Source organism: Phyllostomus discolor, chromosome 14, assembly GCF_004126475.2.
Source record: "Phyllostomus discolor isolate MPI-MPIP mPhyDis1 chromosome 14, mPhyDis1.pri.v3, whole genome shotgun sequence".
NCBI lineage: Eukaryota > Metazoa > Chordata > Mammalia > Chiroptera > Phyllostomidae > Phyllostomus > Phyllostomus discolor.
In genome coordinates, this window is record NC_040916.2 from 40,649,112 (window position 1) to 40,672,793 (window position 23,682).

Here is a 23,682-nt window from a genome sequence, read left to right on the forward strand (position 1 = left end):
CACAGCCGGCTTTGCTTCCTATTCATTCAGCCCCGCAGGCCCCTGAGCAGCTCGGGGTGGGGGGCAGGTGAGTAGAACCCCAGGGTTGTGTCGCCACTGTGGTAGAATCAGAGAGGGAGTGTTCTCACCTCGGACTCAGGACTGCAGCGTGGATGCTGACACACGGCCGTTCTTCCACACCCACGTGGTCCGGGGCCCCTTTAAATACCAGCTTCCCAGCTGTGTGCCCTTGGGCAGGCCGCTTCGCTGTTCTGAGTCTGTTTACTCACCTGCTATGCAAGCAGAATGTTTAGGGTAATTCTGATGAGTAAAGGAATTAAGGGCCCAGGCAGGGGCCTGTGCTCCCTCGGTCAGTACTCGGCCCGCGCCCCTGGGGCGGAGTTTGGAAAACCTGTCTCTGAGGCCTGTCCTTGGTGAGAGACACTTGCTGGGGCCAGCGTTAGAAGAGAGTTACGACATTGGAATGATCACTTGGTAAGACGCACAAGGTCTGTCCAGAAAGTATCCAGCCACACACTATGAAAAAGAGAGACGTTTTTTGAACAAGATACAAGAAACATTGCACACAGGACAATGGCACCTAAGTCCCCTTCAAAGCAGGCACCTTGGGACCTCACCCAGTTCTCCCAGCGTCTCTTTCACTGTTCAAAACACTCTGCAGAATCCTCTGTTGGAACTGCCATTGGCTGCCCCATCGTGTTTTCCTGAATCTCATCCATGGTCTGAAATCTCTTGCCTTTCAAAGGTGATTTAGTTTTGGGAAAAGCCAGAAGTCTTTGTTGACTGCAGCCCGTACGAGTTCAACATTCTGAGGTGCTCTGCTTATTGCAGTCCTTCTAGAACGTGGACCAGGTTCAGCAGATTCTCGACCATCTTTGAGTATTTGTGCCACACTTTTATTTCTGCTGCACTCATTGTGTTGTCCCTGAAAGCCTTCTGAGTCATCCAAATAGTTTCCGTGGAGGAGTGTTCAAGCTTAATGCAAAATTCAATGCAGATCCGTTGCTCTACTTGCTTAGTCATTTTGAATGCGATGACCACACAGTGCGCACGCTCACTCACCGGTGTCTACCGCACCCACTGACCCTGCTCACGCATGCACAGTCCAGGCCACGCTCCTTGGCTGCCAGGTTGCATCCATGCCGCCCAAACTATTCTCGTTACATTAACAATGGCTGGACTTTTTCCGACACACCTCGTATAAATGTCTGAGCACTCTGTTGTACACCTGAAACTAATATAATATTGTATGTCAAGTGTAATTGGGAAATAAATTAGTTTTTTTAAAAAAGAGTCATGGGCCACCTCAGAGCCATTGAGAGGGCTACTATTAAAAAAAAAAAAAAAAACAGAAAAATTGCCCTGGCTGTTATAGCTCAGTGGATTGAGCGTGGGCTGGGAACCAAAGTGTCCCAGGTTCGATTCCCAGCTAGGGTACATTCCTGGGTTGCAGGCCATAACCCCCAGCAACCGCACATTGATGTTTCTCTTCTCTCTCTCTCTCTCTCTCTCTCTCTCTCCCCCCCTTCCCTCCCTAAAAAAATAAAAATAAATAAAATCTTAAAAAAAAAAACAAAAAAAACACGCCTAAATATAAAAAAAAAACAAAACAGAAAATAACATGTTGACAAAAAGTGCTGAAAGTGGGAATGCGAAACGGTGCAGCTGCTGTGGAAAACGGTGTGGAGGTTCTTCAAAAATCTAAAACTACCATCCAACCCAGAAGTTCCTCTCTGGATCTACATTCCGGAGAACGGCAATCAGGGACACGAAGAGAGACCCGCACATGTGTGCAGTGAATTCTAAAATTTGGGTCTTGCTGCGTCCCTCAAGCCAGTCCAAAGGGCCGTGCACCTGGTCACTCTCCCAGCAGCCGGGTTCGCTCTGGGGCAGGGCTGGGCGGCCCCTCCCCTGCGGCACCATTTCCCACGGTCACGCCAGCATGGGTCACGGCAGCCAACAGGTGGAGGCAGCCCGGGCGTCCATGGGCAGGCGGATGGATAAACAAAATGTGTCATGTACACCCAGTGGAATATTATTCAGCCTTAAAAAGTAAAGGCATTCTGACACACGCCACCAAAATGGATGCCACTTGAGGACTTTGTGCTGAGTACAAAAAGCTCGTCACAAAAAGACAAACACAGTATGACGCCCTTCCCCCGAGTCAGGCCGTCACGGCCATAGAGGTGGACAGCAGAATGGGGGCTCCCGGGGGCGGGAGGAGAATGGAGAGCTGTTGCTTAATGGGTCCAGTTTCAGTTTTGCAGGATGAAAAGAGTCTTGGAGATTGTACAACAGTGTGAATGAAATGGATACAGCTGGGTTCTACACTTTAAAATGGGTAAGACAGTGAATTTAACATTATGTGTATTTTATGAGGGGGAGAGAGAGAGATGAGAGTTATGGGGCAAAATAGTGGTGACTGGCTCAGGGTTCTTCTCCTCCAGGCAAGCACTCGAGTGAGACCCTCAGCAGCTCAAACCGGGCCTGGTGGTCCATGGTCAACTTGGCCGAGTTTGACCTCCCCTTCCAGAGTCTGCAAATGAAACAGGGTGTGTGTGTGTGTGTGTGTGTGTGTGTGTGTAAACACGGACCTCTCCCTTTTGTTTGATTTTCTCTACAGATGTCGATAATAGCAATAATTACTATAGTAAATGCTATTAGAGTGTTAACCTGAACTTTGCATGTATCATCACCTTCCATTTTTACAGCAATCCAATTAGGTATATATTGTTGCCCTCAACTTACAAGCAAGGGACCCAGGTCCAGGGGCGTGAGTAAGGACTGAATGAGTGAGTAACTAACCGGCCTGTAGCGTTGGTGATCGTGATGGCCGATGCGGGGTGCGGGGTGGAGGTGCACCTGGAACACCTCTGTGGTGCCCCAGGGCCGTTGAGGAGACACCCCCCGTGAGAGGGGCTCCAGGTGGAGCCCGAGTTGACTCAGGAGGCCATGAGAAGGAGGGGGCGCTGGACTGGCAAAAAAGTGGGGAGGTAAGGATTCTGTGTTCTAGGGGACAGGAGGTAAATAGATTTAGATGGAAAAAAATGAAAACGGGATTCATTAGAAGAGAAAAAAGAATATGCAGTCAGAAACAAGAGTTCCCCATGCGGGTGGGCAGGAGATCGTCAGGCTGGGGAAACCCTGTGTAGGGAATGGTATTGTAGACATTTCAACCCGTATCCTGATGGCTAATGCTTATGGAGCCCTGACTGCATGCCAGACGCTCGTAACTTCTCTTCATACAGCAGTGCATGTAATCCTCACAACAACCCTATGAGGTGAGTCCTGCTCGTTATACCCATGTTACAGGTGAAAAAACGGAGGCTCTGAGGAGTGACATGACCGCCCACTGTCCTAGAGCCGCAGCAGAGCCAGGGTTCAAGTGCGGATAACGTGGCTGCGAACCCGAACACCCAAGCCCCGCTCTGTCTGGTCTGGGGATGCTGCAGTGATTGCCCAACCAAACTTACTTGTCTTCAGTCCCAGGCGTGAGCCGCCGTCTTGTTCGGTCAGAAAGGGTTGCTGACACTCGTGTTTTGCACGTCGTGCGCGTCACAGATGCTCACGAAACGCCTGCAGTGGAGCGTGAGGAGCTGTGCCTGGGGAGGCTCCGAACGGGTGATGGTGCCCAGTGTTTCCAGCAGAACCCACGGCTTCGCCCCCGCGCGTCCTTCACTCCCCGCACAGCCAGCAGAGATCAGGAGAGGAGCTAGCAGAGAGGAGAGGGGACCGGAATCAGCCAGGATGTAGCGTCTTTAAGGGACAGAAGCCCGACTCAAACTAGCTCAAGCTAAGAGGGAAACTCCCCACCCAGTGCTGGCCGGGAGTGGAGCCGGCTCAGACCACGAGGCTGCACGCCAACCTCGTTAGGCGGAAGTGTCCAGGGAAGGCCGTGCCCTAACCTTACCTTCATTCTCTCTTAAATCTGGCCAAAGGCCGTTTGCATGAGAATCATTTAGAGGAATGAGGTGGATGATAGGCTAAAGTAGGTCTCTGGAAGGGTCCTTGCCCTACTGAATCACACTGGGTTCGTGGCCCAAGGGACCCTAGTGATGGAGCTTCCCAGGTGCCTGCAGCAGTTTGGAGTCTGCGGACCACTGCCTAAGTGACAACGGCAACAAACTGTGGCGGGTGATCTGTTCCCCTCTCGCTGTCTCGTGGAACCGTGTTCCTTTCTTAATAGCCCACTGAGTGGTTGTCCGGGAGTGTGACAGCCTGGATAAGTCATTGTCCCCACTAAGCTTCAGACTTCATGAGAGCAGAAGCTACATGTGTTGGTACAGTTCCCGCCATTGGATCCCCATTAGCTAAACTCAGTGTCTGGTGCACAGTGAGTTCTCAATAAATACTGAGTGAATGAATGAATGAATGAATGAATGAAATGACTGTGGCCCCCAGAGTAGGCTCACATACTTTTCTCATGTAATCCACACAACAACCCCCCATGAGGTGGGTGGGCTAGACATCATTCCACTTTTCAGGCAAGAAAACTGACACCTAGAGCAGAATGACCTGCTTGAGTCTCGTCCATAGTGAGTGGTCTCTCAGCTCTTGTTCTGTGGTCTTCCAGTGACTCGTTCAGACTGGGTGGGACAAGGGTCCAGGGAGTTGCTGGGTGGTCATGGATGTCCCCAGAAAGGCGAGGTGGCATGTGCGTCCCACTCCCCAGCTCGTCCCCCGGCCTCACTCCTGGGCCCTGCTTTATATTTCATTGACCTTGGAAGAAGAGCCCCAGTGCTCAGAGATCTGTAAATGAGGGCTGCTCTGCACACAAAGACCCTCACGTTACATCCAAATGCCCCAGGCCCCTCAGAACCACACAAACACACACACACGCGGGGTGGGAAGGCCGATGGCACCACTGTGATCACGGCGAAGGGCAACAGTCGCCTCTAAAGATGTGACGGGACTTCGGAACTTCGAGGTGTTCTGTCGTCCAAAGTTCCAACAGGTACTGAGCACCCCCATGCCCCTGGCAGTCTGCTGGGGCCGAGGGAGGGAAGACTCGGGCCCACACCCGGCGGAACACAGGGCAAGCAGCCTTTGTGTGAAAACGAACAATCGCGATGGTGAGGCGCAGCGGGTGAGGAATCAAAGACCTGAGGATTTTCAAGCTGTGAGAGGTCCAGGGCGGGCGATTCTGGCTAACGATCAAAGTGTCACAAAACAGTGTGAGTAGGTCTGGAGAGACCCGTGATGGTAAAAGGCTGTAAAGAGAGGGGACATTCCTGAGAAGGCAAGGACGAGCCTGGCGTGAGAGTGGAAGGGGCCGAGGTCCGGGGGCAGGAGGAGGTCGGCCAGGTGGCCGCCTGGGTGCGCGCTCTGCTCCTGGCTCTGCCACGCGCTCGCTTGCGCTCTCCTCTCCTCCCCTCCCCTGCCAGGGGATGGTCACGGTGATGATCATAACAAATACCTTACAACTAACAGACATCTCCGTAATCCACCTCATAGGGCTGTCGAAAGGGTGAGACGACTTACTGTATGCAAAGTGCCTAAAAGTATAACCAAATGGTATCTGTTACCCTTCAACCACATTCCTCGAGTTTCCCCTATGTGGCAGACATCAATATGGTGGGGACGAGAGATGCGAAGTTTCCTCTCAAAGATCTCCCGGGAAGGAGGGGAGAAAGCCAGGCGCCTGAAACACAGCACAGCTGCAGGTGCTAGGTGCACAGCAAAGGGACCAGGAGACTGAAGGATGGGTCACCTGGAAGCCTGCCTGGAGGCATCCCTAGAAGACTTCTCGGAGGAGGTGATGACTCTGGAATCCAAAGTGAGAAGTTTCTCAAATGAAGAGAGGAAGGACAGAATGGGCGTGGGGGTGGAGGAACCACCAGGCACTGGAAACATTGTACCAAAGGCAGTGATGAGGGGGATAGGAGTGTGCAGCGTGACCAGAGCGGCGCTTGGAGGGTGAGGTCAGGGAAGGGTCTGGAAGGGCTTGGTGCTACAGGGAGTCATTAAAGGGGCTTAAGAAGGGGAGTGAGGGGATAGGCAGAGGCTGGATCTTCCCAGGAAGGAAGGGAGGCTGAGAGAGCCAATCACCATCCTCCCTCTGAGAACTGCTGAGTCCCCTCCCCCATCCTCCACCAGCCTGCCGTATTCATACAGTCCTGGACCAGCCACAGTGCCGCAGAGAGGGACAGGTTAATAGACAAACCCAAAACGTTGTTAAATCATTCATTCGATAAGCATTTATGGAGCACCCACGACATGCAGGCAGCAGTGGGCCAGGGAGCTCAGGTCCCAAGGGCAGAGCCCGGTCCCTCTCTTGCAGCTCAGGCAAAGACAGCAGCGGGCTCTCCTCTGCAGAACGGAAGCCGCTCGTGCACGAGAGCGAGCTAGCTGGGGCCCGGTGGGCTGGGGCTCTGGCCCGCCCTGCCTCCTGTGGAAGTCTCTCACCCATCAGCCTTCCCCCTAGAGAGCGTCTGGAGTTGCAACGGGAGCAGGCAGGTTTCGAAGTTTGCGAGCAGAGACCTGGCAGGATGGACTGGGAACCCCAGAAAAGTCCCCGGCTCCTGCCAGACAGGCAGACCAGCAGCGGGGACAGTGTGTGGAGGTTTAGGTACAAACTCTCCGGTTCCCAGGCTGTTCCAATCCCATTCCACAGATGCTTCGAAACCAGCCTGCTGGGCATTGTCCTGCGTCAAGGAATGCTTTCTTTGTTAAATCCCTTAATCCCGCTGTCTCTTATCTGTCCCCCAGCCCCCAGATTCCCACAGATTCCTAGGGAGTGATGCAGATGTATCCAACTGGAAGGGGCTCTGGTCCAGGAGCAATGGGAAAGGAATGGGTTGGAGTGGCTGTGACCGTTTGGCTGGAGACAAAGGCATAACAAAGCCTGGGATCAGAGCTAGGTCCAAGGTCAGGGGCAGAGTCTCCAGCAGGCTGGCCCTGGGGGCAGCTGGCCGGGACACCACTCCTGACTCTCAGTCATTCCCACACCTCCCGCATCAGACCCTTCTTGCCCACCATGTGCCTGCCTACCTCCTCGGTTTTCCCAAGAGCGGGCCTTGGCTGTCCCAGGCCAGCATCCTCAGGTGCCCGGGGTCTCCTCGCCCTGCTCCCGAGGCCCTGCACAGAAACCCTGCCCTCTCCACTCACCAGCTGTGGGAGAAGTAGGGACATCTGTACCATGGGATCGCTGTAGAGCTCAGCCCAGGTGATACACGGCAACCAGAGTAGCTTCTCAGTGCCGGTGGGACTCACCCTTCCTTTCTTCCAGGCTGTCAGAACCCCACCCAACCAGCAGCAGCCCCAGTGAGTACTTGCGGTATGCCCAGTGCTGTGTGTTCAGCACCATAAGAGACACACTAGTCGTATCCTCCGCATGGCTTCTCCTCTGGGCCCAGTGTCACGCTAGTGGCAATGATGCGTTGCAGGATGCCTGAAGCATGACACCATCCCTCCCCGTGAATCTTACTCCAGGGAGGTAACACGTACATGGAAAGAGCTAAATAACGGCACAAGACCTACCAGCCGAAAAGAACGAAGAACCACACGATTTGCGCGATTCCCTGCTAAACGGGATGGAAGGTCGAGCAGAGCAGAAGAGCCCTCGGGGGGCCACGTGGCAGGACGGGGAGGGCCCGGGGGCCCCCAGCTGCATTGCTGGGGCTTTCATCATGGCGGTCGGACTTTTGGTCAAGAGAAGAGGCTGAAACACTTGGCGCAGAGCGCACGGGGAGGGGAAAGGGGGGCAGTTGGCAGACCTGGGGTCTTGGGGTCGTGTCGGCTGGGTGGGACAACCTGTGCTGCCCCTCCTTGCTGAGCAGCCCGGAGCAAGTGCGACCTGCCTTCTCTCTGGGTGTCATTTTCTGCAAACTGGAATACTAGTTCTCTCTCGTGGAGTGGTAAAATTAAATAAGATACACACACACATACACATATATACATATATATCAGTTTACACAGCATCAGGCAGTTATGTAGCAATATAAGTTAGCATTTATTATTAATAACATAAGGAGAAGTTATGATACCATCTTTTTTGGAATCTAACCCATCCTAAGCCTTAAAAACCCTTTTGTTTGCTGGAAAGAAGTGACAACTGCTTCCAGTATGTGAATTAGATTTTTAAAAGTTCATTGTCATATTTTATTTGCTGATTTATTTGATCTAGGAATATGAAACTCCAACCACTTGAAAAACCAAAACCCTGAGCTTTCCATTTCTCTCCAAACCCCCTTCCTCCCACTCACCACGAAGCACGGTTCCTGGGAGACTCTGGGTAAAAGCACCCACACGTCCTCGGCCCGCAGGACGGGGCGGCACAGGGCGTGCCAGCCGACTGGACCTGGCTGTTGTCTCGGCCTGGGACCTGGCTCTGGGTGCCTGGATTTCAGTCCTTCTATCCCTTCTCCTGGCAAGACTTAGCCAGAGGGCTTAAAGAACTCTAGGCAGTTGTCTGTTGTTATGATAAATAGGATTAAGATTAGCAAGAATACTTGAACTTCTGCCCAAGCTGCTTCTTAAACCCTTTACTGTGATCACTCACAGGCCCTAACATCCATACCTCAGATCCCCCACCTTCCCCACTCTGGCGAGTGTACCGACATGGGAATGTACTGATGTGGCGGTGTACTGACATAGGAGTGTACTGACATGGTGGGTGTACTGACATGGCAGGGGTACTGATGTGGTGAGTGTACCAGGATGGCAAGTGTACTAACATGGCAGGTGTACTGACAAGGGAGTGTACTGACATTGCAGGTGTACTGTCATGGAGTGTACTGGCCTGGGAGTGTACTGGCCTGAGAGTATACTGACATGGAGTGTACTGACATGGGGGTGTACTGACATGGGGGTGTACTGACGTGGGGGTGTACTGACATGGGGGTGTACTGACATGGGGTGTACTGACGTGGGGGTGTACTGACGTGGGGGTGTACTGACATGGGGGTGTACTGACACGGTGGGTACACTGACGTGGGAGTGCACCGACAGGAGAGCCCAAAGGTGGTTGGCAAAGAGAGGGGAGAGAAAGAGTGAGGAGAAGGAAGAGGATGTACACACTGAACCATTAGTCTATGAATAATTAAAAGTTGGCTCTATTAGCAAATTGACTTTGATAGTCGCTTGGCCAGAGCCGGGGCCCAGGAGACTCCGTTCTAGCCTCGTCATGGAACCAGGGGCCCAAAGCCAAGTCCGCAAAGCGCTGTTCCAAATGGCCGCAGCTGTTGCTGTCACCCAGAGGACAGTGTTTCAGGGGGACCCCAGCCCCGTGCACTCCTGCAGCCGTATTGTCACGCATCGGGGAAGGCTCTGGGACCCGGGCCACATAGCCCGAAGGACAGTGGACTCCCAGTTAGGTCTGTCAGCACCGGGAGGGAAAGGGAACTGGGCCTTTGGCTTAAAGGCCCTGGATTTGGGGGCCTCGGGAAGGGGCTTGGCTGTTCCCTGGGCGTGTCGTTCCGTCCTATCTGGCAGACTCTTGTGGGAATGGAGATCAGGGCAGGTCTGGTATTTGCCGCCGGTAGAGACTTTTTGTGCTGTGTTGGCACAAAGCCCCCACTGGGAGTGAACCAGAAGGCTGGGCCCCACTCCTTGTGTGCCTGTGGGGGCGGCAGGTCGGGTCCACCTGATCGTTCTGTCCAGTCACCGACTGGGAGCTGGCCAGCCCTCCAGTCTGCTCATCACCTCACCCAGCCACAGCGAGGCAGGCGGGCTGTGCAGGAGGCGGGCCGGGGCTCTGCTCAAGCTCTGTTGCCCGGCAAATCGCGGACTGCCCTGAGCCGCTGTCCCCGCTTCCGTGACCAAAAGGGGCAAAAAGGTTTCCACTCAGGGTTGTTGGGAGAAACACACAAAATCAAAATTCTTCGAGTGTCTACAGCATAGTGCCTGACGACAACTAACTGTCTTCCTCCTCAAAGCCGATGACACCAGACTCTGCATCTCTGGACAGGGGGACTGCTTCCTTCTGAAGTGGAAGGCCCCAGGTGGGAGCCCAGGTGGGAGCCCCAGGTGGGAGCCCCAGGTGACAGGGGGCAGCTGTTGAATGATGCTGTTCTTGGTTGTTCTTCACGGCCAGGGGACCCTGACGTTTGAAGTCTTAGGGGTTTTGCCTTGAAAGGTAGAAGCACTTTTCTGCCTCTGAAAAACAGCAGCTCACTTTCAAGGCAAAGGAAAGCAGGGAGAGCAACAAAAGAGCACGGGGACCCTTGGACATCGGGAACAAAACAGCATTTTTTTCAGTCAGCAGGAGCACCGGGCCGAACAGAGCTCACGGGGCACCCAGAAGGAAGACAGTTCATTGCAGCCAGTTCTTTGGGAGATTCACGAAGAGCAGGAATGCAGGGCCGACTGGTCAGGAGAGGCTAGAGGGGCCTGAGTAGCTGGACAGGGTTGAGCGGTGAGGCCCTGCAGCCCGACCGAGCGTTAGAAGGTGCTGGAAAGGGCTGGTGACTCAGGGCTGGCAGCGAGGAAGCCTTCCACCTCACTGGCTTACCTGAACGAGTGTTTAATGCTTCCAGACATTTGGCTTTTGAGAGTGTGGCCCCTAGCCAAGGAGAGGCAGAGGAAATGGAACAGAGGGTGTTGCTGAGAAATAGACAGGAAGGAGTCCTTGGCCACCGGGTTGTGAGCAGCCATATCAGGAGCTACCTTGGCTTGAAGACGGTGTCAGATGGGGGATTTGGGGCTCTGCAGACTTCAGCCAGTGGCTTCCAGCTCTCCCGGGTGCTGGCGAGGAGACAGCCCCTCCCCCAGGCTAGCTCCCCTTGGCTGGGCTTCTGTCTCCTCCAGGCAGCCAAAGGAGATGAGCTCATTTCCAGCACCCCAGAGGTGGCTCCGACCCCACCTTGCTGGTTACTGCTGGAGTTGGGCAGTGGAAGGCAGGCAGGGCATCGTGGTGGCGCCAGGCCAGCCTTGCACCAGGCGGATCTGCTGACTCACCTCCCCCCTCTTCTAAACAAGCCCCAGGAGCTGGCATGCAGGAAGCAGCCCCAGGAGCCGGATGGCTGAGGGCTCAGGCCACCTGGCAGAGACCAGGGCAGGGGTGGGGATGTTGGGGCGAGCAGCGCTCTCCCCAGCTCCGCAGGAGGTGCCGCCCACCCACCGCCCCTGTCCCACCTTCCACGCAGTGCACAGGGAACAGAAAGAGGTGCTCGCCCAAGGGTGGCAGGGCTGCCTTCACAAGCAGCAACAAGCGCATCGCACAAGGGAGTGTTGCAACAGGACGGATCTGCTCTGCATGAGAAAGACGGGCGGCTTGGGCAGCCTTCAAAAATGTGCCTGGTGTATGTTAACGCTTAGTGGCTTCTTTAAAAAAAAAGCCATACAGTAGGGCTTGAGAAACGAGCACAGAGAAGTAGAAAGGATTTCTCTCCCCCACCCCTAGATGTCTGCACATGTAACAGATAACAGTACTTCGTTAGATAACATACGGGGCCCGGCAGAAGGACGCCGGCGTGAGTGTGGTGGGTAGGGTGCGTGACCGCCTCGCACGAGATGGACAGTAGTTCGGACATTTCACCTAAAATGTCAGATGGCGTGCTTGCGTGTGATATTGTTATCACAAAATTACATACTTATGATTTTGTAATAAAAGATTTTTACGTAATAAAAAGGGGCGTTGTTTGTGCCGGACCCTATATGTGTACAAAATGGTACGAAACGAACAGTGACAGTTCTCACCCCCTTACTCATTCCCCTTCCAAAGGCAGAGCTTTTATGAGTTTCTTTCCCAGGGGAAACAGATCCACGTATCTACCCACATGGCTGTCTGTGCTCCAGTGTTTGCAAACGTGCCAGAATGGCGTCAGGTCTGCACAGCTCCGTGGGATCCCAGCCCCGCCGCACTTGCGGGGCCTCGGGCAGGGGCGGCATTCCCAGGGCACACGGTGGGAGTGGTGCCCACTCAGGGTTACAGACGGCGGCAGGAATGTTGCTTCTGCTTCGTGATCTATCCTGGAGCTCTTTCCAGATCCACACACAGACCTGGCTCGTTGACTCTCCAACCCCACTCCATAGATCCCACTGTTTGGATGTTCCAATGAACTTCCTCGTGCAGATATCTTTTCCTTTTAAGATTTTATTGCTTTATTTAGAGACGGGGGAGGCAGGGAGAAAGAGAGGGAGAGAAACATCCATCCGTTGCCTCTTGTACAAGCTCCAAGCGGGGGCGGGGTCTGCAGCCCAGGCGTGTGCCCTGACCAGGAATCGAACCGGCAACCTTTTGCTTTGTGGGAGGACGCCAACCAACTTAGCCATGCCAGCCAGGGCTCTTTGTACAGGTACCTTAGCACACCTTCGAGAGTGTCCACAGAATAAATGCTTAGCAGTGGGATTCCTAAACCCGTGGCACATACATTTTAATTTGATAGACAATGTCTAATCAGTAACTCCATTATAAATAACAGCTACTCCAAAGAACAAAGGACTTTGCCTGGTTTAATTCTTCCCTGAAGGAAGGTGAAAAGGACTGACCTGCCAGTGGAACAGGACCCCTCATTACTACGAGCAGTATTGCGTGCGTGCTCACACAGACTGGGTGAACGAGAGGGAGGTGCATTGGATGCAAAAGAGGAATAAAGGCAATTCTTTGGAATTTAAGAAGGGCTGTCACTCTAACCATTGATAAGGAGAAAGGTGGACAGAGGGGTATGGGGCTTGTATTCATTGCATCCCTGAATCTCAGCTAGAGCCGCTGAGTAGCCCAGACACCAACTGGGAGTTTGCCCTGGGCTGCAGGGTTCTTAATAGTATTTGCTAGGAGTTTCTCAGGGGCGCCATTATCCGGTGTGCGTTTCAGTCACCCAGTGCAGCTGTGCATAACAATCCCCTGTGGTCCCTCGTGGGTCTGTGGGCCGACCAGGCTTGGCCGGGTGGCTCTCCCCGGGGGTCTTTCCTGTAGTTGCAGTCCTCTGTGGGCCGTTGTTTTGATTGGAACTGCCCGAAGGAAATTGTTATTCCCCCACCGCTCTCCAACTGTCTGTAGATTACTGTCTTCCTAGAGAGAGGAAGGGGGCAGCTTGGCTGTGTGTCTTTGGGTCACAAGAGACAGATACCCACCCAACATGACTCGGAGAAAAAGAGGAATTTGTTGATTGAGGTAACCATGTTCAGGACTTTTGTAGGAATGGCTGGGTCTAGCTGTTAAGAGAATGCTATTAGGAGCTTGTTTCTCTCCATCTCTCAAATCCATTTTTCTCTCTCTTCACTTCTTTCTCAAATAATGCCATCAAGAGCTCCAGGTTTAGGGTCGGCAACCTGGAGGGGGTGCGCGGGGACTCTCTCTCTCCCCCCCAGTAGCTCCCACAGCCGCCTGAGGCTGTCGGCCCCGGGTCACACACACTGCCTGTGAAAGCAATCTCTTTCAGCCTCGGGAGTGCGTCACCACAAAGTGAAACAAAGTCTAACACTTCACGTGGTTTCTGTGTGTCAGGCGCTGGACTGTGCACTTCACATGCGTGTTTCAAATTTCTTTTTTATAATATGCCTGTGTAAATAGTCACTATTATTAGCCCCACTTTAGGGAGGAGGAAGCCAAGTTTAACAGGCATTAAGTAACTCAGATATTTCAAAGACAAAATCTTTATGGTAAACTCTATACTATGAAGTCCTGCCATCCTATGATTTTTACCCAGTGATCTTACTTGGGGTTTTGGAGTTAATTTGGGTAAGTTCTTCCAGTAACTGCAGGCAGCTCTCGCACACTCCCAAGGCTTCAGTGTTCTCAGGTAAGACTCTGTAGCACCTTCTTTCACTCTGTAATGTAAATGGTTGGCAGGAACTCCACTGCATGCCCTTCTCTGGGCATGCTCAGCGTCCCACTGAAGATACGCTTAAAACCCAGCCTGCTGCGAATGGGGGCTAAGCGGTGCGAAATGCTATGAGCCCCCCTGGCTCACGGCAGCACAACCTCTGACTACATTTAGGTGCTAAGGAGCCACATTCCCCTGACAACTCGGACTGAACCTGGACTCACGTTCCGTCCTGAGGTCTTCCGCAGGTCCGCTCCCGTTATAACGGGGCTTCCCCTCGGTCCTCGCCGATCCCGCCCCGCCCCTCTAGTGCGCTGTCCCAGCCCTCACTGGGAGTCCTCCTGGTCCTGCCACGCCTCCGCCCCCCCCACCCCCTTCAGTGTGGGGCGTCTTCAAACTCGATGAGCGCGCATTTGTCCAAGTCAGGGATGGTTTTCAAAAAATTGACAAGATACAGGCGAGAATAGAAAGTGCCGTTGGAGGCCTTCTTATGGACTTAGCGATCTGTTAGCAAATCCCACCAACTATCCCGTCATCCCCCCTTCAGCGCTGCCCCTTTGTTTTTTAGGTTGCAAAACATTCTTCTAAGGATAATAGACACTCCGTGTCAGGAAGGCGCGGAGAAGCGGTTCTGTCTCCACTGGAGGGCGAGTCGGCGCAGCCGCCGCCGAGAGCGTGAACGCGTGCGCGCCGGGCACCTCCACTTCCAGTACCGTGTGCCGAGGAAGCAATTAGGAATGCGCACGCAGGTTTAATTACCAGGTTGCATGTCCCAGCACATTGTTTATGAGAGACTGGAGACAATGTAACCGTGGGCTGTTGAAATAAATACAGAAATACAGTGGAATACGGACACAATGGGGTGGGCAGATGAGTATCTGGGGACAGGAGAAGTCAGCCTGCTGTTAACTGGAAAGAGCACGTTGTGAAAGTGCAGCATGAGCTCGTATTCGTTTGAAAAGCCACACGTGCATGTATACAGTAGAAAAGGATACACACCGCACTGAGAGGGATGTGTACCACGTTACCGTTGGCAGTCTGGGTGGTGGCAATACGAGGGGTTAACAAAAGTCCATACTCATTTAGGTATTTATCTGCAATGAATGTGTACTATTTCTGTAATTGAAAAAGGAAAGAAACGTCAAAGCCTAATTTTAAAAACTGCTTTTCCTAGGCTTGGCTGTGCTAAGAGGGGCCATTTGCCCCCCCAGGCATATACTTACTTGGTTTTGTTCCTCTGAGCTGAGTGGGTAATTCTCACAGTTGTTTTTCTGCAAATGCCATGATCGCAGCCGCTGGGCCGCTTGCCTGGGAAAGAGTTCTCTCGTTTCTGGTGGAGCTCAGTAGGGCTCTGACCCAGGAAGGAGGAAGGAGGCTGGTGGTAAAGCCCGCCCTTTGGTGGGGGAGCTCCGAGAGCAAGCTCTGGGAAGATGGGGGCGAGGCAAAGCAAGCAGAAACTAGAGACACAGCAGTGAACCCCAGGCCAGGTCTCCCGGGTTGGAGAGGTGGGGGGAGGCAGGATGCCTGAACCAGGCTGCCCGGATCCCCTCTGGGCCACGTCGTCATGTCGGGAGAGAAACGACAGACGTCCTACTGGAAGGTCTGACGCCGCACTGTTAGAGCAGCCCCACCGCTGCAGAAACAGAGGCATCTGGACCAAAGGGTCGTGCTCTGGGTGGGTTCAGAGACCCCGCATGAACCAAAACTCTGAGAACCGTGCCCAGCAGGTCCAGTAAATGATGACATTGTCCATTAAGGAAGTCTCTCCTGAGAACAAAGGAAGCATTAAGTTGTCCAGATAAGACAAACCTGCTAACTCCTGTGTAGTACTGCAAAGTAGCCTCTTCCTCCTCTAGCCCACATCCTCCCGTGGGCTTCCAGAGGTCCTGGAAAAACAGCCCAGGCTGAGCTTCCCGTGGAGTGGCTCCCGACAGGGCTGAAAACCCGACTCTCCACTTACAGCCTGTAACCCTCCTCAGGATCTAGAGGGAAGAGGGACCACATTCATTCTCACAATAAAAGGTCCCTGTCAACCTAGAACAGAGGCTCTCACGCCGGTATTAGACGTGTGTTGAAGGGTTTCTGGTCAGTAGTTTAAATACTAAGGCTTGTAAATGCTGTACTCTTAAAGGGAGTGAGTTACTGTGAAGTTAGCCACACAAGAAAGTCACTCTCAGACATCTGTGTGCTTTCTGGAATGAGAGAGAAAGGCAGATCTGCCACTCGCAGCTCTCGAGCATCGTGAGCTCCATACTCATTTAGCGTTGTGGTGGCTGAAAGGCTGATGCATTGTGGTGGCTGAAAGGCTGATGACCGCAGGCTCTTCCAGAGCAGGGAGCAAGGGAGCCCCCTGGGGAAAGGGGCGTCCAGCAAATCGCAGGCGTGAGAGATCTGTGGGAGCACCCCAAGGTCCTGAACTGGGGGAGAGGGAAGGCTAGTGAATGCTGTCGTGCAAAGGGAGCCGGGCACAGGCCTGCACTCGAGGCAGGACCCGCCCCCGCAGGCTCGCTGGGTTGTGTCGGTACTGGTAACCAGGACGGAGGGGCGGCAGCAGAGGCGTCACACTGGGGTCAATACTGGTTCTTGGGAAGGCCAGCTCTGACACTTGGGGGTGGGGTTGACCCCCTCCCCTCAGCTATTTGTGGGAAACAAGGTCTAAGGCCACAGACGTGGTTCTAGGCAATGCCAGCCGATTTCACAGTCTGGGCAGACCAGACACTTGGTGTCACCCACCTCCCTTGGGCTGCCCACCTTCTCAAAGACGAACTTGTCTATTGGCCAGTGCTCCTGGAGGGGCCGCCGTCTGGGCTGCTACCATCAGCCACAGCTGGCTTCTTTCAGACACAGAGGGAAGGAGTGTCCGAGGGAGGAGAGAGTCACCCCTAGCTGCAGCACGCACCCCGCCCCCCACCCTGCACTGCGGGGGGAGGCCCTGCCCCTACACCCGCACTCACGAGCCACAGTGCGCACACAGCAGCGCCTGCACAGCAGCGTCTTCCCGTTCCGGTTTTCTGCAGGGGTTCATGAGAGAGTTGACAAATACTGTGATGAACTACTGATAAACCATGCCCAAGGATCTAGTACTCTACTGAAAACATATCAAGAGCAAAAGTGGTTAGTTTCTCATTCTCTTATCCATTCAAAGATCTGATATTTGTTGAACATCATCTCTCTATTTATTAGCTGAGAGGCCCTGGGCAAATTGCTTAGCCCACCTGTGCCTTAATTTTCTAATCCGTAGTAGGGGACAGTAACCTTACAGAGGTTAATTTCTGTATAACCTCACAGAGCTGATACAGAAATTAAACTGGATAACAAACCGAGTTTATTAAGAGTGGTTCCTGGCACATGATAACACTTAGTGAATATAAAATCCGAAGCCCTGTTATGAATGCATTCGTGCTGGTTTCTCTCCCACCTTGGTTCCCAGTTAGAGCCCACTTCTGTGTTTGCACTTCGCCCTTCTCGGCCCCTCTTGCCTCCCAGCGGCCTGCAGGGCCCCTCACCGCCACTCCCTGGGCTCCCTGGGGACCCTCGCCATCAGATGAGGATCGGGCAGTGCCTTCTCTTTTTCTCCCTCACTTTGGGTATTTGTGGTTTTATCATTTTAGTGCTGTTTTGGGGCCCTCCTGTCACCCCCTGCCAGGTTCCCGCTGTGGTCCCTCTGAAGGCTTTGGGCTGCTGCCCGGAAGCCAGGGAGCGCTCTGCCACATCCCTTCGTTGGCCTGCTGCCGGCAGCACCCGAAGCAACTGAGACTCCTTAAGTGGGAAGCTCAGGCTCTCTCTCCCTTCTGTAGACCTCGCTCTTAGGATCACGTAGGTTCTTGTCCACCTCTTTCCCCACAGAGATTTTTCCTACAGACGAATTCAGGGTCTGAGCATTTCTGCACCCCAAACTCCCTACTCCCCAGTGTGCTCACCTTTTTCTAGCCATAAAAATTTTGGGTAAATATATAATCAAAAGTAGATGTTTTCTCCCCTCCTCTATCTTTTCACTCCTGCACATTTTTGCCCACCACCACCCCCAGGGGAAACCATTTATACAGAATACATTATAAAAGGTGCCCCCTTAAACTGTGCAACCCAGCAGCATGGCCAGCTCTCGGTGGAGCTGGGTCCTCCTGTCGTCTATCCCATCTCCTCTTGCGGGCTCTTCATCCTTGCTAGCCCATCATGTTGCTAGATACCGAGATGAGTGGGTAGTGACAGGGAAGAAAGCTATCTTGCTGACACAGAGGACAGTGTCTGAAGAAGACAGCACTTGATGCTCCCAGGGCTCAGTGTGACCCTCAGCCAGCTGAGAGGAGGGACAGTGGACAGAGCCCAAAGGGCCTCTGCCCCTTCCCAGCCCAAGAGCCAATCCGTCTTTGCCTGCTGCCTGCACGGGTAGAGGCCCGGGGCCGCCCACTCCACCCCACCCGAAAGAAGAGTCTACGAGGTGAAAGGATGCTGGACATACATTGTACATGCCTGAGGTCCAGCCCTGAATCAACAGGGCCCCCCGGGCTCTCTCAGTAGGAGAAGTCCCAGCTCCCTGACAGATCAGGTGGAGGAGGGCTGGTGGGCGCAGTCTTCTTATAAATGCTATGTGGTCTGATGGGGCGAAGGCCTGACCCCATGCCTCCGCTGTCTCTTGACCAGGCACTCAGTTCCTTTCTCATCTCAGAGTGAGCAGCCCCAGGGGCCACCCCGGGCCCTCCCTCCCCATCGTCCATTTTCGTTTTCCCCACGGCCGGCCTCCTGCTGATGTTACAGGAGCCGTTTGTGGTCTCTCTCCCCCAGGAACAGACGCCTCTGGAAGATAGTGCATTTGCCACAGAGCCGGGGGCAGTGCCTTTCCAACCCAAAGTAGCGCCGAGGAAATAGTCGGCGAACAGCTCAGGGGACAGGACGAGTGGGAGGGCAGCGGTCCCGTCCCGCTGAACAAGCGGCACAGGGGGACCTGCAGCGGCGGCCTGGCCCGCTCTGCTCATTTCTCAGGGAACAAAATTGGAAGCGGTCAGAGAGTCCACATGACTTCTCAGACTGGACACTGGAACTGGACTTGGCGTTTTTCAAGGAGCTTTCAAGGCACACTCCCCCCATCTGATTTTTCCCCATGCCCCTGAGGAATGCTCTGATGCTGAAGCGCAGAGTCTGAGAGAGGCCAGGAGAGGCCGGGAGAGGCCAGGAGGGGCCTGGGCTCACACAGCCAGAACTTAAACTCAGGTTTGTCTGACTCTAGATCTGCTGCTTTCAACCACCAGGTTGGGGATGACAAATACATTTCATTTCAAGAGTCAAGTGCAATTAATTGGGAATGCTACCCGGGGCCTCCATTGTGAGAAGGAGTCTGAGGCTATACTCAGGTTGAATAGGCAAGAGCATGTGATTGATTAGCCATGTCTGCCACAGACCCAGGAAGAGGTGGGGCGGGGGGGATGGCAATGTTATGCCATCCCTGGAACTAGTCTACATTGCAATATCAGGCTCCGTATCCAGGAATCTTTCTCTCTCACCGTACTGCTTTTAACGCCAATATTTCTACAGCTCCTGTCTCCACACTTAGAAGCCTTATGGGAAGGCTGCCAGGCACTGCCGAGTTGGGGATGAACAGAGCACTGCTAGAAAGGAACTACGTGCCTATTTGGCTCTTCCAAAATCTTTTGTCCATCACGCAGGGCTTAGGTTCACCTCCATGCAGGAAGGGCACACGTACGTTAATGAGAGGAAGACAGATAATCCAGAATCATTTCTGTCTGCATGTGGAGGGATTCCGTCACTTCCATGTGGCACAGGCTTACTTGGCTTTGTTGTTTTCTGAGCCCACTGAGAGCAGGACATGTCCCTGAAATGTGTGGTGTGATGGTGGGACTGGACCGCGAAGCAGAGAGCCAGTCCCTACAGAATGAACACGGAGCATGCGCAGAAGGCCAGGCCGTCAAGGCCGGGACTCCCTGGAGCCACATGAATGGGCCCACACAGGCTTACCGAGTCACGAGCTGAAGCCTGTAAAGTCATTTGCATCACAGGCCTCGCACAGGCACAAGGACACACATTTCCACGCTCTCCCACATGCCTGGACGTGTTCTGCACAGACTGTGTAATATTGGGCTCAGGCGCGCACCCTGAGTTCAGGCAGACTACGCCTGGGTCGGGAGACAGGACTGGCAGCCCCCGGCCCAGGCGGCAGCGTCTGCTCCGATGCCTCCCCGCTCGTCTCCCTCCGCTTCCCAGGAAGCCGCCTGTCTCTGTGTCGAGTGTATCTCACTGGAACCCCAGGGCACCTGCTGTCATCTCACACCTCCGTGCCTGTGCTCACTGTCCCGGGCTGCCTGGCAAACAGCTCTTTGCCCTCCGTGCCCCCGCGCAGCTGTGGGGCCCTGGACACATTACTGAACTGCGCTGTGTCCTCATCTAAGGGGGGGGGGGATGCGGGTGACAACGGTTTCACCGCCTAGGATTGCTATAAAAATCAAATGGGTGAGTGCAGGTCATGCCCTTAGAAGCGTGCGCAGCACTTAAGAAGCACTAGCACGCACTGCTGGCAGGTACTGTTACTCATCCTTCAATACTTAGCTCGAACATTACTTCCACCAGAGAGCACTGCAAAGAAATACCCTGAAACGAAAAGAGAGGAGATGACCTGGGAAAGATATCCCCAATGCACGTGACGAGGGACTAATTGCCTTCATTTGTGAGGAACAAGTAGAGACAGAGGAAGACAGCAGCTCAGCAGAAAACGCCCAATGGACAGGAACATGCCGTCCACAGACAGGGAAATACGAGTCGTCAACACTCAGGCAACGAGGCTCCGTCTTGGTCCTCATCATGCAAGTCACAGAGGCGAGGAGAGGACACTCTCTGCCTGCCCATTGGATGGGCAGAGTTTTTAGGGTCTGATAACATTCCAGGTGGCAGGGGTGGGGACGCTGGCCACGGGCAAGCACTCTTGCGGGGGGCACTTGTTCCTGAAGCCATTTCGGCAGGCATGTTGGAAACAGTCATCAAAACTGAAAATGCACGTTTCCTCTGGCCCAGCGATGCTCCTGTTTGCTCGCCCCATGTCCTCCCAAAAGAACAATACACATCGTTACTATATTCTAGGTTTCTAGAGCAGCCGTGTCTGGCCCACAGGGATGCTTGATGAATATGTGCCGAATGAACATGTGAGCCGAAATGTCCATTTATAGCAACGTGTGCGATGGACACAATGAAAGCAACCTAAACGTCCAGCAGCAGGGGAGCGTTAGAGGAAGGGCTGGAGAATTCCGCAGTTGCTAAAGCCAGCGTCTCCTGGGTGTATGTTCCGATTCAGGGAGACTCCTAATACCTACGGTGATAAAAAAAAAATTCAAGGTGTGGAACAATAAATATTGTACATAACCATTGGTGTGAATGGGAAAGACTGTGCATATATAAATATTAAGATATTTTAGTATATGTATTGTTTCCCTGGAAAAGCAGCTTGAAGGCTATTTATCAGTCCTTTGCAGAGAAAGATCATGAACAGGGAGGTAGATGAGGAGGATTTTAGATTCATTTTACACAGTTTTCTATTTGAATCTTTTTAGTTTTTATTTAAATTTTTTATTTGTCCAGATTCATGTATTGATTATATTTTAAAACACAGTTTTACAAGAAATATTTTAAATTATTAAATTAAAACAAATGTTTTAAATTATATTATAAAAGGTAAAAGATGAATATTTTACATTATGTTTTAAAAGATAAATATTTAAAACTACATTTTAAAAGATAAATATTTTAAGTTATAGTATTTAAAAAGATAAATATTTTACATTATAATATTATAAAATATAAGCAAACAAGCATGCATTTGCCTTTTAGCAGCCGGCCAGGCTCCCGAAGCTCCGCCCCCTCTACCTCCCAGCCCCTCCCCTCTGCCTCCTGCCCTCCCTCCCTGCCTCCTGCTCCAGCAACACAGGCTGCTGGCAGTCCGCTCTGCACCCTCCACAGGCTCTCTTCCTCGGCCTCTGCTCCTGCTGCCTGTCTCCTCTGCTCCCCACGTTCTCTGTTCTCCCTGTTCTTTGAGGCAGGGCCCCCACACCCCCTCCCGGGCTCAGCTGGTGCCACTGCGGGGCCCCCAGCTCTCGGCACGGAGCTGCCTACATGAGAGGCTCTCAATAAATGTTGGGTCGGTAGATACTGGAGATGAGAATGTCTGGTCTGGAACACGGCGAAAAAGCGCTTTCTGAAGCCCTTTGATGGCGAGCACCAGAATGCTCACCTGAGAAGAGGACTGTAGTTAACTCACGAAGCTGGATGTTCCACTGAGAAGAGCTGCTTCTCCGCGGGAGGCGTGTCAGGAAACGTGGCTCCCAGCACCCCCAGGTCGAGCAGCCTTTTCCGGAGTCTCCCTTGCTCCTCTTCAGCGGATCAGGAGAGAGCTGAACGTTGTTCAGGCCCCAGGTGCAGAAATAGTGGAGCCCATGAAGGTTTCAGCGCTGCCCTTGGGGAGATTTTCAGGGTCTTCCTCCTCCCATGAAGGGAAAGTATGTGGCGTATGGACTGGACAAGTCAGGGTCCCAATGTCCTCAGACTTCTGGACTTGGAAGCGGGTGCTGCAGAGGCAGGTGGGCCACAGGTAAGGTAGGGGGGACGGGTGGTTACGTCGTCGGCTAGGACCTTGTGGACCTCCCTCTCCACTCTCTGGAGCTGCTTCCCGCCCCACCCCAGCCGCCTCCCATCTCTGTTCTGGCCCTGACCTCTGAAGCAGGAAGGTCACTGTGGCTTTGCCACCTGCAGCCTGAACAATTCCAACAACTTAACGCAGGAGCTTAGGGGAGGCCGAGTGTAACGAGAGTGTAACCAACAGTGAAAACACGCGCACTGGAGGCTTCGGGCAGCATGGCGCCCTGTCCCCACTCTGCCGTTGACCCTCTGCGTGACAGGCGGCCGCTGTCTCTGAGGGTTAGCAGGGTGGACAGTACCCCAGATTCCTTCTGCTCGGATGGAAGAATGGATCAAATTCTAAACTGCACGTGGCTTCTTAGGCTCTGCACTTCTAAAAGCACTACCCAGAGAGGAAAGGAAGGTTCGCCGAATGAAGGAAACTCAGCAAATAACATCTTTCATCACTCACCAGGGATTTTGTTAGCAATAATCGGAACATCGCGCCCACAGTTTCCAACTTAATTATGTGACATTTACGGGAAGCCTTATTTGTATGTTAAGCAATTGAGTTAATATTTTGGAACCACCCCTGTAGATAATATCAACAGCAACACGTTGTGCACCATCGCGTAGTTGCATCTCCTGGCCCTCGGTTCTGGGGAGGTGGGTGTTATCCCCAGTCCTATGGGAGAAAACAGAGGCTCTGGGAGGTTCAGAGACCAGGACCAGGGCGCACAGTGACTGAACCCATGCTGGTGTGACCCCAGAACCCAAGTTCTTTACTAAGACTTACTGGATTTTATGGAAATAATTACAGGTGACTTAGGGAGTCAAAAATGCAACAAAAATAGATCATTGTTGCATGAACTGGCATAACAAATCGGCTGCTGGTCTGAGCGGTGTGTTCTCCTCCATCCCCAGGTTCACTCGTGTTTTCCAACCAGCCGAGCACTTCCCACCAGCAGCCCCTAGCTCAGTTGCTGCCCTGATTCCTGCTGCCCAACCTCATGCCAGCAGCTGGCTGGCTGAGCCACCAGGCAGGCCTGTTCACCCAAACTCTTACCCCGGATCCCTTTTCTCTGTGGAAATTGCCACAAGCAGCTATTCACAAGGAGGGAGAGGGACCCACTTCACAATATTGCTTGGAATTTTGACACCACATCCTACTGGCCTCAAGAACCACGCTAAGAGCCCTCAGTGATATTCGGCCTGTGGTTGCTTAAACGGAAGGGCTGCTGAGCTGTTGGATCAGACAAAGGGACAGGTGACTTTCTAGAAGTTCTGGTGCCAGGAACCAGGAAGCTCTTGCTCTGTGGCGAGCCCTGGATCCCAGGATCCCAGGACAGAAGGAGAGTCTTAA